At 33.0% G+C, this 9,905-nt stretch overlaps 1 pseudogene; it reads left to right on the top strand.

Annotated features, from left to right (window-relative positions):
- The first annotated feature begins 4,018 nt into the window (after positions 1 to 4,018).
- Positions 4,019 to 5,776, top strand: LOC140050051 (uncharacterized; annotated as a pseudogene).
- The last annotated feature ends 4,129 nt before the right edge of the window (positions 5,777 to 9,905 follow it).

The following is a 9,905-nucleotide window of genomic DNA, read 5'->3' as shown; positions in this document are numbered from 1 at the left end:
AACCAAACAGATCAACATACTTGGCCAATTTTCAATTTGGCCAAGTAACAAGCAAACAAACACACAAACCAAACAGATCAACATACTTGGCCAATTTTCAATTTGGCCAAGTAACAAACACACACACAAACCAAACAGATCAACATACTTGGCCAATTTTCAATTTGGCCAAGTAACAAACAAACACACGCTACCGATTACATATACCTCCTTGGCGGAGGTAAATAATTCGCATGGCATGATTAATTATTTGCGTACTCTTCCCGGCCGCACCCCTGACAAAAACAAGCAAACAAATTGTCAAGAATACAGTTCGGAACTATTTACGGCCATTACTTTTGTTATACACGGAGTATTCCTTTACTTTGAAATATCTGTAAGTTACAAAATGTCAATGAGTCGGCAGATTAAACATTTTAATGAACTCTGAAATCAACACAGCAACAAGAGTAGTCGAAATTAGATGATGCGCTCGGACACAAACACTTTGGGTGTATTTTTCGTTAGCGGAAACACGACAGCCATTTGGATTCGTTTTAGTATTGCGTGTGTGTCTTTTTCTTTATTTGTTTATTTACATTTTTTTTATTTCATTGTTTTTTATATTTTGTAATTTTTTTTGTGTGAGGTTTTTTATCTTTGTTGCTAGTTTTGTAATTACATTGCGGTCTAGTTTTGATTTTTAGGTTTAAGCGGTGATACTTAATAATTGTACACCTGTCGCGAACTCGAACATACTAAGCATGATTGATATCAATGGCCACGGCGTTTTACTCACTGAGCCAAACCGTGATTTACGAAAAACATTCTGTTCAAAGAATAGGTGTAATTAATTAAACCTTCAACGACGCGATCATTCGATACGGTTGACTAAAGACTGTTTTTTGGCGGCCCGGCATGGTATTTGTAGATCCGGCCAGCGATTTTTTTTTTTCGTACATAAGTTGGGGACCCCTCATGAAACGTCACAAAATAAACATGAATAATTCATCAGTTAAATTTATTGTTCCGTGTGCACCCAAGCGTATAGCAACAAGAAGTGATTACACAACTGCGATACGATACTTTCTACAGTAGGCCTAGGATTCTAAGTCAATTCACGTGATTGCCTTCGCGCACTTTTCTTCACACAAAATGTGTCGAGTCGAGGCTAATCGACAGCTAGGCAAGACATTAAACTAAGTAGTAATTCATTGGACATAGCCCAAAGAAAGCTTAGACCCACAAGAATAAAGAATGTGTATAATTTGCGTACTGTATTTGTTTAATTCTGCTATTTTATTATCAAACAATATGCATGTACTCAAAGGAACTTTAAAAATGCGCGTATATGAACACATGAGATGGGAAGATTAGACCCACGAGAATAAAAAATGTATTTTTGTGTAATGTTTATTGTTTAATTTTGCTGACTTATTACTCGGATTGTGTCATACCAAAGATAGTGTAACTATCTTTGGTCATACCTAACACACACACGTCACACACACACACACAGCTACTACTAGAATAGACATGGGTTTAGAGACTAATAATTAGGCCTAATAGTATTAATAGAAACTATAATTTTAACACGTAATTCTTTAGTAATAAATTATATTAAAAACACCATAAACTAAAGGCTGATCATTTCGACAATCCACACAAAACGCGGCTATTCTTCTATGAAATCGCACGCCGCAACAACAGCGGAGATAGGCCTAGAATCGTACCGCACTTGTGTAATCACTTCTTGTTGCTATACGCTTGAGTGCACACGGAACAAGAAAATTTAACTGATGAATTATTCATGTTTATTTTGTGACGTTTCATGAGGGGGTCCCCAACTTATGTACGAAAAAAAATCGCATCCGGCCATGGCGGTACACAAAAAAAAGGAGATTGCGTAGTTTATACAATAACATGGTCGCTGAGACGTCAAATTACTGCTATTTTTGCCTTTTTGGTGTTTATCCTTAAAGTTCAGGAAAGTGACGTAGCCTATCGTTTGCGGACCATCAATAAACATCAGTCTGCCAAATGGTTTTGGAGGAGATACGTAAAATACGCAAAAAATTGAGTACCATCAATATAATGATAATACCGTTCATTTTCGTTTAACCTTAATCCAAAATTATTTGTAATTAAAGGTAAAAAATAGTCTGATTGGATGGCATAAGAATATCCATAATCGCATGCGCATATATTTAAAAATGATGATTTGGATGAAGTTGGATTAACATGGTATACCACAAAATAGGAAGGAAAAATAAAATCAAGTTAATGCCATCGTTTATATTTTATAGTGTTACAAATCCACTTTATTTTCTACAGAGATGTGTTCTTTTCCCCTAATTTGTACTAGTACTAGTACTAATTAAGTTACAATTAAACCTAATAAAAGTGCAATTAAATATGATATATTATTCCAAACCACTTATATATTATTAGGCCTACAATATGTTAAAAAAGTATTCAAATCTTCAATGCAAACATTCACATTTTCTGTAGGGTTTGCCATATTTATCCATAAGATTACTAGGCCTATATTTGTATTAATTCAAACATTGTTTTTATATCTCTTCGTTAAGATACATTGGATATAACTGTATATTCTGATACACCACTGACATCACGTAGTAATCTTGATACTATTAATAGTCTGTTTCGAGGATACGCACTTCGAGACGACAAAAACATTACAGATTTATCAGTTGGAATATTATACAAGAATAGTGATGGGGAAGATAATGTGACTTGGGATGATACTGGTATTACGCCTCGTGTGCCTGGATACATTACACAACTACAAACGAAACCTATGCCAAATGGTAAAATCTTTAACACAAATAGTAAGATTCAATTTCGAGAGCACACCGAACACACGTTTTTAGGTGTTGCTGACTTACAACCTAAGAGAGTTGGAGTATTTTCATTTGAAGCAAAGAACGGCGAAGTAATCACCAACTCAGCAATTGTACTGACATCCGCTTCTGGTGAGTAAGTACAGATAGATCGTAATGGAACCTAATACCATTATTTTTAACTATTAAAATTTACTCTTACTAGAGGGTGAGCTCGCTTCGCTCGCTCCCCCTCTAGGAAGTGTAGACGATGGTTCTCGGAATGATAATGTTCTCCTTATACGTTTTCTGTCGGTTACCATTATTGAAAATGCTTGACATTCGTAAAACTAAACTACTTCGTTTCACAGTGTTTTAGATGATTAATAACATTTGAAAGTATAGTTTTTATTGTTTGGTAGGGCCCTTTGTGGAGGCGGATGTCATTTGAGGGAGGTGCTTATTCGAGGGATATATGTTAAATTTTTTAGTTTTAATAATGGTAACATTTATAATCAAATGAAATCCTCTAATAGATATGAAAAGTGGTAAAAAAGAATAACAAATGCTTGATAAACAGTGCGGTGAATTCTACTACAAATAGTATAATTGTGTTATTATAAATATGTGGATGGACGTTTATTAGATAGTTGGGTTGGGGTGGGGGGGGGGGGTTATTATTCAAAGTGATGTTTTATTGGAGAGGCGTTTATTCAAATGAATACCATCCTAATAATTATTAATACATTATTTAATTTAATCATCTTTTGAAACTAACTGCCGTGACAGAGTGGGCCCAAGAAAGAAGACATGGGCAGACATCTCAGGAAGATAGCCTACAGTTATTCCTGCAAGCTTACTCAATAAAACTCAGCTATCGGGATTTCACTCGAAAAATGTCTTATCATCAAATCTCCCTATGTAATTTTATAATACTATTCCCCACAATATATTCTGATTCTTTATGGCGTATATTTAATTTGATCTTTATTAATTTGCAGTATAATTCCTATTATTTAACTACTGTACCTTCACACATGCGCGCGGTATGTTTTAAAATAAACAAAAAACTGAAATGGATATATCTGATTTTTTTTTTCGTCTTCCAAAAGGACACTGTATTGGGAAAGTGCCTGTTTTCAGTCACCTTTAGGGTCAAATCTATTATTTTAACTGCTCCCTTCCCTTGAGGGCGTTGTGATTTTACTTAACCAAGGTATAGTTTATTACAGCTCCTGAAATACGGTTAAAATTTGACGTTTTCTAAATCTCGATTGATTTCTAAGTGAGTATAATATAGTGAATAAGTCAAGTTAAACCAAGTCTTTGTTAAGGTGGAAGTTTTTACCTGAAAGAAATACTAGGAAAAAACAATTTGTATATCGTTCACGTCTAAGCCCGGTGAAAGCCAAACAATGGCGTCAAAAACCCATAGAAACGGGACTAACAAAGGAATGTACAGTGCTGCACAGGCTGACGGTGACGAAATCAGCAGGATGAACGGGCAAACAGTAAACAAAGAACGTAGTGTAGTGAAGCCAATCTTTTTGAAGGCTGATCAAATACCAACAGGAAAAAGCTTTTTCAAAGATGAAGACCTATGTATAGCCCTACTAAAAATAATTGCTGCAGAAAGTATAATAGGTGTTCAAAAAATACGGAACCTATGGCGAATTTATCTAAATAATAGAAATGATAGAGTGAAACTAATTACGAATGGACTAAACATTAGGAATTGTAATATTACAATTCATGATAAAAATCCTTATTTGGCATACAACAACGAGAATAGTCATAAAGGATATACCATTATCGGTTGCTGACGTAGAGATTGCTAGCAAGTTGAAAGCGCTAGGATGCAAACCAATAGGAGATGTTACAAGGCTAAAAATAAGGGTTAATGGCCAATTAACCAGCTGGCTAAACGGTGACAGAGCTGTCGTTGTAGAAAAGCTAAAATCGCCTATACCAAGACAGATAATAATAAATGGTTTTAGAGCACGGGCTTTTCATGACGGTCAGGAAGTGAAATGCAACAAATGTACAAAGACTGGGCATTTAGCTTTTCAATGCAAAGCTGATATAATCTGTTTCAAGTGTCATTTACCAGGGCATACTAGGGACAGATGTAATGTTGAAGCGCATAATGTATCATCATCTGGTTCACCTGGTGCATACATTAATAAAGTTTGGGAATCGGTTTTTAACTTTGAAAACCCAAAAAATAGTAATGCTAACGATAACCACTACGGGAAAAGAGCTACGGTACAATCTGATACAGAAACACATGATGAAGTGTTTAGTATTGATGGAAGTAGTGAATCATCAGATGATGAAAATGCGCAGAAAGAAACAAGTGTGATCACTATAGAACAACACACAAACCAAAATGAGCAGGAAGATGATGACAGAGAGGAGCAGAGAGAAGAGCAGGAAGTGGACGAAAGAGAGGAGGAGGAAGTTGAAGAAGGAGAGGAACAAGAAGTACCGGGAAGAAAGTACCAGAAAGCTGAAGAAAGAGAGGAGCAGGAAGTTGGGGAAAGAGAGGAGCATGAACAGAAGAAGGTAACTGACTACTTTGAAAAAAGTATGCAAAAAAGTAAAAGTGTTAGCACAAACAAGAAAGCAGCGAGAGATCTGAAGGAACAGTCCGGAAATGAAGGCAGGACAGAAGAAAAAACAAAGAGTATTGAAAAAAGAAGTTTAAGAAAGAGAAACAAAAACAAGTAATTTAATCTTAATAATATGTATTCTAAATATTGTAATTTCCCTAGGAAGCTCTTTACTCTAATCTTATGAATTTACATTGTATAACACTAAACGTTAGAGGAGCTAGAAATATAAATAAGCAACATAAGCTATTCCAATGGGTAAAAGATCAAAAAGCGGATATATGTCTGCTTCAGGAAACCCATCTAACAAATGAGATTATTAATAAATCAAACTTTGTTTGGGAAGGTGAAGTGATCCATAGTATAGGTAATTCACATAGTAGAGGAGTGTCGATACTATTACGAAAAGGTCTTGAATGCAAAATTGTTAAAAAGTTAACTGATATTGATGGAAGATATATATTTCTTAATTTAATGATAAATGAAAAGGAATTGGACATTATAAATATTTATGCTCCTAATGAAAGCAAAAATAGAAGTGCATTCTTTAGGACCATACACAAATGTTACAATGACTTTGATGGAGGGAAGGGTAATTCTATCATTCTAGGTGGAGATCTGAATTGTATCATGAATAGTGACATTGACCAAAAAGGTAGCGCAAATAGGTCTGATAAATCTGTTTTTATGATTAAAAACCTAATGAAAAATTTAAATTTAAATGATATTTGGAGATCCAAAAACATGAATAAGCGACAATTTACGTGGCGTAAGAGATTTAACAACATTTTCCGTAGGCTGGATTACTGGTTAATATCAGAAGATCTCTTTTCAAATGGAGATGTTTTAGCCTGTGACATTCGTCCAGCCATTCTCACAGATCACCAGGCGGTATCAATTAAAATAGATTTGCATGAAAAAATACGCGGTCCTGGTTTATGGATGTTCAACAATAGCTTTCTGAAAGATGAAACATTTACAAAATTAGTAATTAAAATAATTGATGTTTCAATACTAAAAAATAATAGAGAACCTGTAAGTGCAAGTTTGTTATGGGAGCTTGTAAAAACAAAAATAAAAGAATTTTCAATTGCATACGGAAAACAAAAAAATAAAAACCAGAATAAAAAGAAAGAAAAATTACAAAAACAAATAAAAAACTTAAATGAAACAATTATGAATACTCAAAATTGTGATATAACCATTGAAAATAAAATTGAAAACAAAAAAATAGAGCTTGAAAACATTTATAATGTAGAAGCAAAAGGCGCGCAAATTAGGTCCAGAGTAAAATGGATAGAGGAAGGCGAGCGGAATACAAAATACTTTCTTGGGTTAGAAAGATCCAAAAGTAAAAAGAAACACATAAAAAGTTTAATTACTAAAGATGGGAGCTTAGCAACGAGCCCAATTGATATCTTAAAGGAACAAATACAACATTTCGAAGGTTTATACGCAAAAAATGTTATAAACCCTGGAAAAATTAATAAATACCTTTGTAATTCTACTATAAACAAGCTTTCAGAAATAGAAAAGAAAATTGTGAAGGTTACGTCACTATTGATGAATGTAAAAAGGCCATTTCAATGATGGAAAAAAATAAAACACCTGGATCGGATGGTCTAAGTGTTGAATTTTATGTGTTCTTTTGGAATAATATTAAACATTTAATTTGCGATGCGTTAAATGAAAGTTATAATTCTCAAGAATTATCCTTTTCGCAAAAACGAGGTGTAATCACCCTTTTGTTCAAGGATGGAGAAAGAGAAAATTTGAATAATTGGCGTCCCATTACCCTCTTAAACACCGATTACAAAATTCTTGCACATGTATTAAGTAACAGACTTAAAATGGTTATTAAATCAATAGTAAGTTCAGACCAAAAAGGTTATATAAAAGGCCGTTTCGCTGGTGAAAACATTCGGTTAATAGAAGACCTGCTTTATTATACAGAGTGTAATGATATCGAAGGGGCAATAATTACCGTAGATTTTAAGAAGGCTTTTGACTCTATTAGTAGAGATTTTATGTTCAATGTTCTAGAAAAGTTTAACTTTGGAATGTTCTTTTGTAACTGGGTAAAAGTATTATACAATAACGTTGAATGTGTCACAGTTAACAATGGTTGGGTTTCAAACAATTTTAAAATGGAAAGAGGTATTAGACAAGGTTGTCCTCTATCTGCTCTGTTATTCATTTTAGTGGTTGAAGTAATGGCATCTAGAATAAGAAACAAAGATGACTATAAGGGTATTAAACTTCCAAATAATGAAAATAACATAGAAGCTAGAATAAGCCAATTAGCCGATGATACTGTTTTGTATGTTGGTAATGACAAAAGTATTAAGTCAGCAGTCAGTGTAATTGAACGTTTTTGTGAAGTATCTGGAATGACACTAAATAAAAAAAAAACCAATGCTTTTTGGATTGGTAAATGGAAGAACAGAATAGATAGACCTTTAGAATTAAATTGGGTAAAACACCCGATCAAAATTTTAGGCATATATGTAGGATATAATACAGAAGAATGTACCAGAAAAAACTGGGATGTTAAATTAATAGAGCTAGAAAAGACTTTAAAACAATGGAATGCTAGAAATCTCTCAATTTTTGGTAGAATAATAATCCTGAAAATTCTTGCACTATCTAAATTAACATATGCTGCAAATATCACTGATGTTCCAAAATATGTATATACACAAGTTACAAATCTAATATATAATTTTATTTGGAACAATAAAAGGGAAAAGATAAAAAGAAAAACTCTAATTGGTGATGTTGAGATGGGAGGCATTAAAATGCCTGATTTTACTCTTCATGTTAACGCACTCATGTGTGGCTGGTTAAAAAGAATTATGAATGATGATGGTGCTAAATGGAAAAATATTCCAATGTATTATATTAAAAAAATATGTGATGTTAATGTTTTACTTAATATGTCATGTTATAACATTATTGATGTTAATTCTGATAAAATTCCACTGTTTTACAAAAATATGATAAAAGCCTACATAAATTATAACAGAATCTCTAAAAAAAAACCTGAAACTTATAACGATATAATGAATGAGCAACTGTGGGGAAACCACTACGTTAAACTAAAAAAAAAATCGCTTTTCTACAAGCATTGGATTGACAGTGGCATTATCAGTATTAAAGACATTGTTAATAAGAACACTTTTTTAACATCAAACGAAATACTGGTGAAACTACAATGTAAAACAAACTGGTTAAATGAGTATTTGTGCATTATTAAGGCAATACCAATTCAATGGAAACGTATTATTAAGGAGGTAGATATTTTCAATTGTGATGATAATGATGAATTAGTTGGGACCAAGTATGAGATTAATACTACCAAACTAATATACTCATGGTTTGTGAAAGAATATTTCATTATTCCAATGTCACAACTAAAATGGGAAGAGTACTTCAATGATAACAACATTGATTGGAAAACTTCTTGGTTACGGAAAGTATGTAAAATGAAAGATAAGAAACTAGCACAATTCAATTATAAGATGTTACATAGAATACTGCCTACCAACAAACGGCTGTATCAGTGGAAAGTTAAGGAAACACAAACGTGTGACAAATGTGGAGAAATTGAAAATGAAAATCATTTGTTTTTTAGTTGTAGATTTATTCAGAAATATTGGAGGAAAATGCTTAGTATCTTTGTAAGTTTAAATCACAATAATATATCATTTAAACAATTAATACTAGGAACGGGAGATAAGCTAATAGATTATATTTACACTTTTGCAGCATTTACTATTTATAGAATAAAAATGTTATCTGCACTAAATAAGCCAGTGGGTAAATCTTTATGGAATTCATTTAAAAGCAATATGTTATATAACATTGAATGTGAAACATATAACAATAAAGAAACAAGTATAGAAAAATGGGTAGCTTTAAGAAATAAGATTATGATAATATAATTTCTAATTTGATACGATTAACCGAAAAAGAATTACAGTGACTAGATGGTACGCTCGCTTCGCTCGCGTACCATCTAGGTCGTGCCCACAGATGGTTCTCGAATACACAGTAATTTCAGCGTAACAAAACTGGCGATTTCAAATGTACGTACCGTAGGACTATACATTGTCGTTTACAGAAACGAATAAATAGACACGATGATTTATGTATAGTCAACTAAAATTAGCACCCTGGGAATTACTTCCGAAAGAGAAACTTATCACAAAATGAGTCCAAATTTTTGAATTTGTGTTTTGTATGTAACATTAGGGTTGAGGGATGGGAAAGCGGAGAGGTACAAAGAGGAACAATTTTTAAATATATTCTTTATCCACTCAGTAACGAAATATATTTTTCATGTTTTATAGGCCTATAAATAATATACCTCTAAATACAGTAAAACATTTGCGATTTAATTACTTTGTTAAAACTGTCACTGTCATACTCGATTGAAATATTAAAGTACATGTCACGATACACCACTACG

Source organism: Antedon mediterranea, chromosome 5 (genome assembly GCF_964355755.1).
Source record: "Antedon mediterranea chromosome 5, ecAntMedi1.1, whole genome shotgun sequence".
Taxonomy (NCBI): Eukaryota; Metazoa; Echinodermata; class Crinoidea; order Comatulida; family Antedonidae; genus Antedon; species Antedon mediterranea.
Note: the sequence above shows the minus strand (reverse complement) of the source record. Positions and strands in the feature narration are given on the sequence as shown.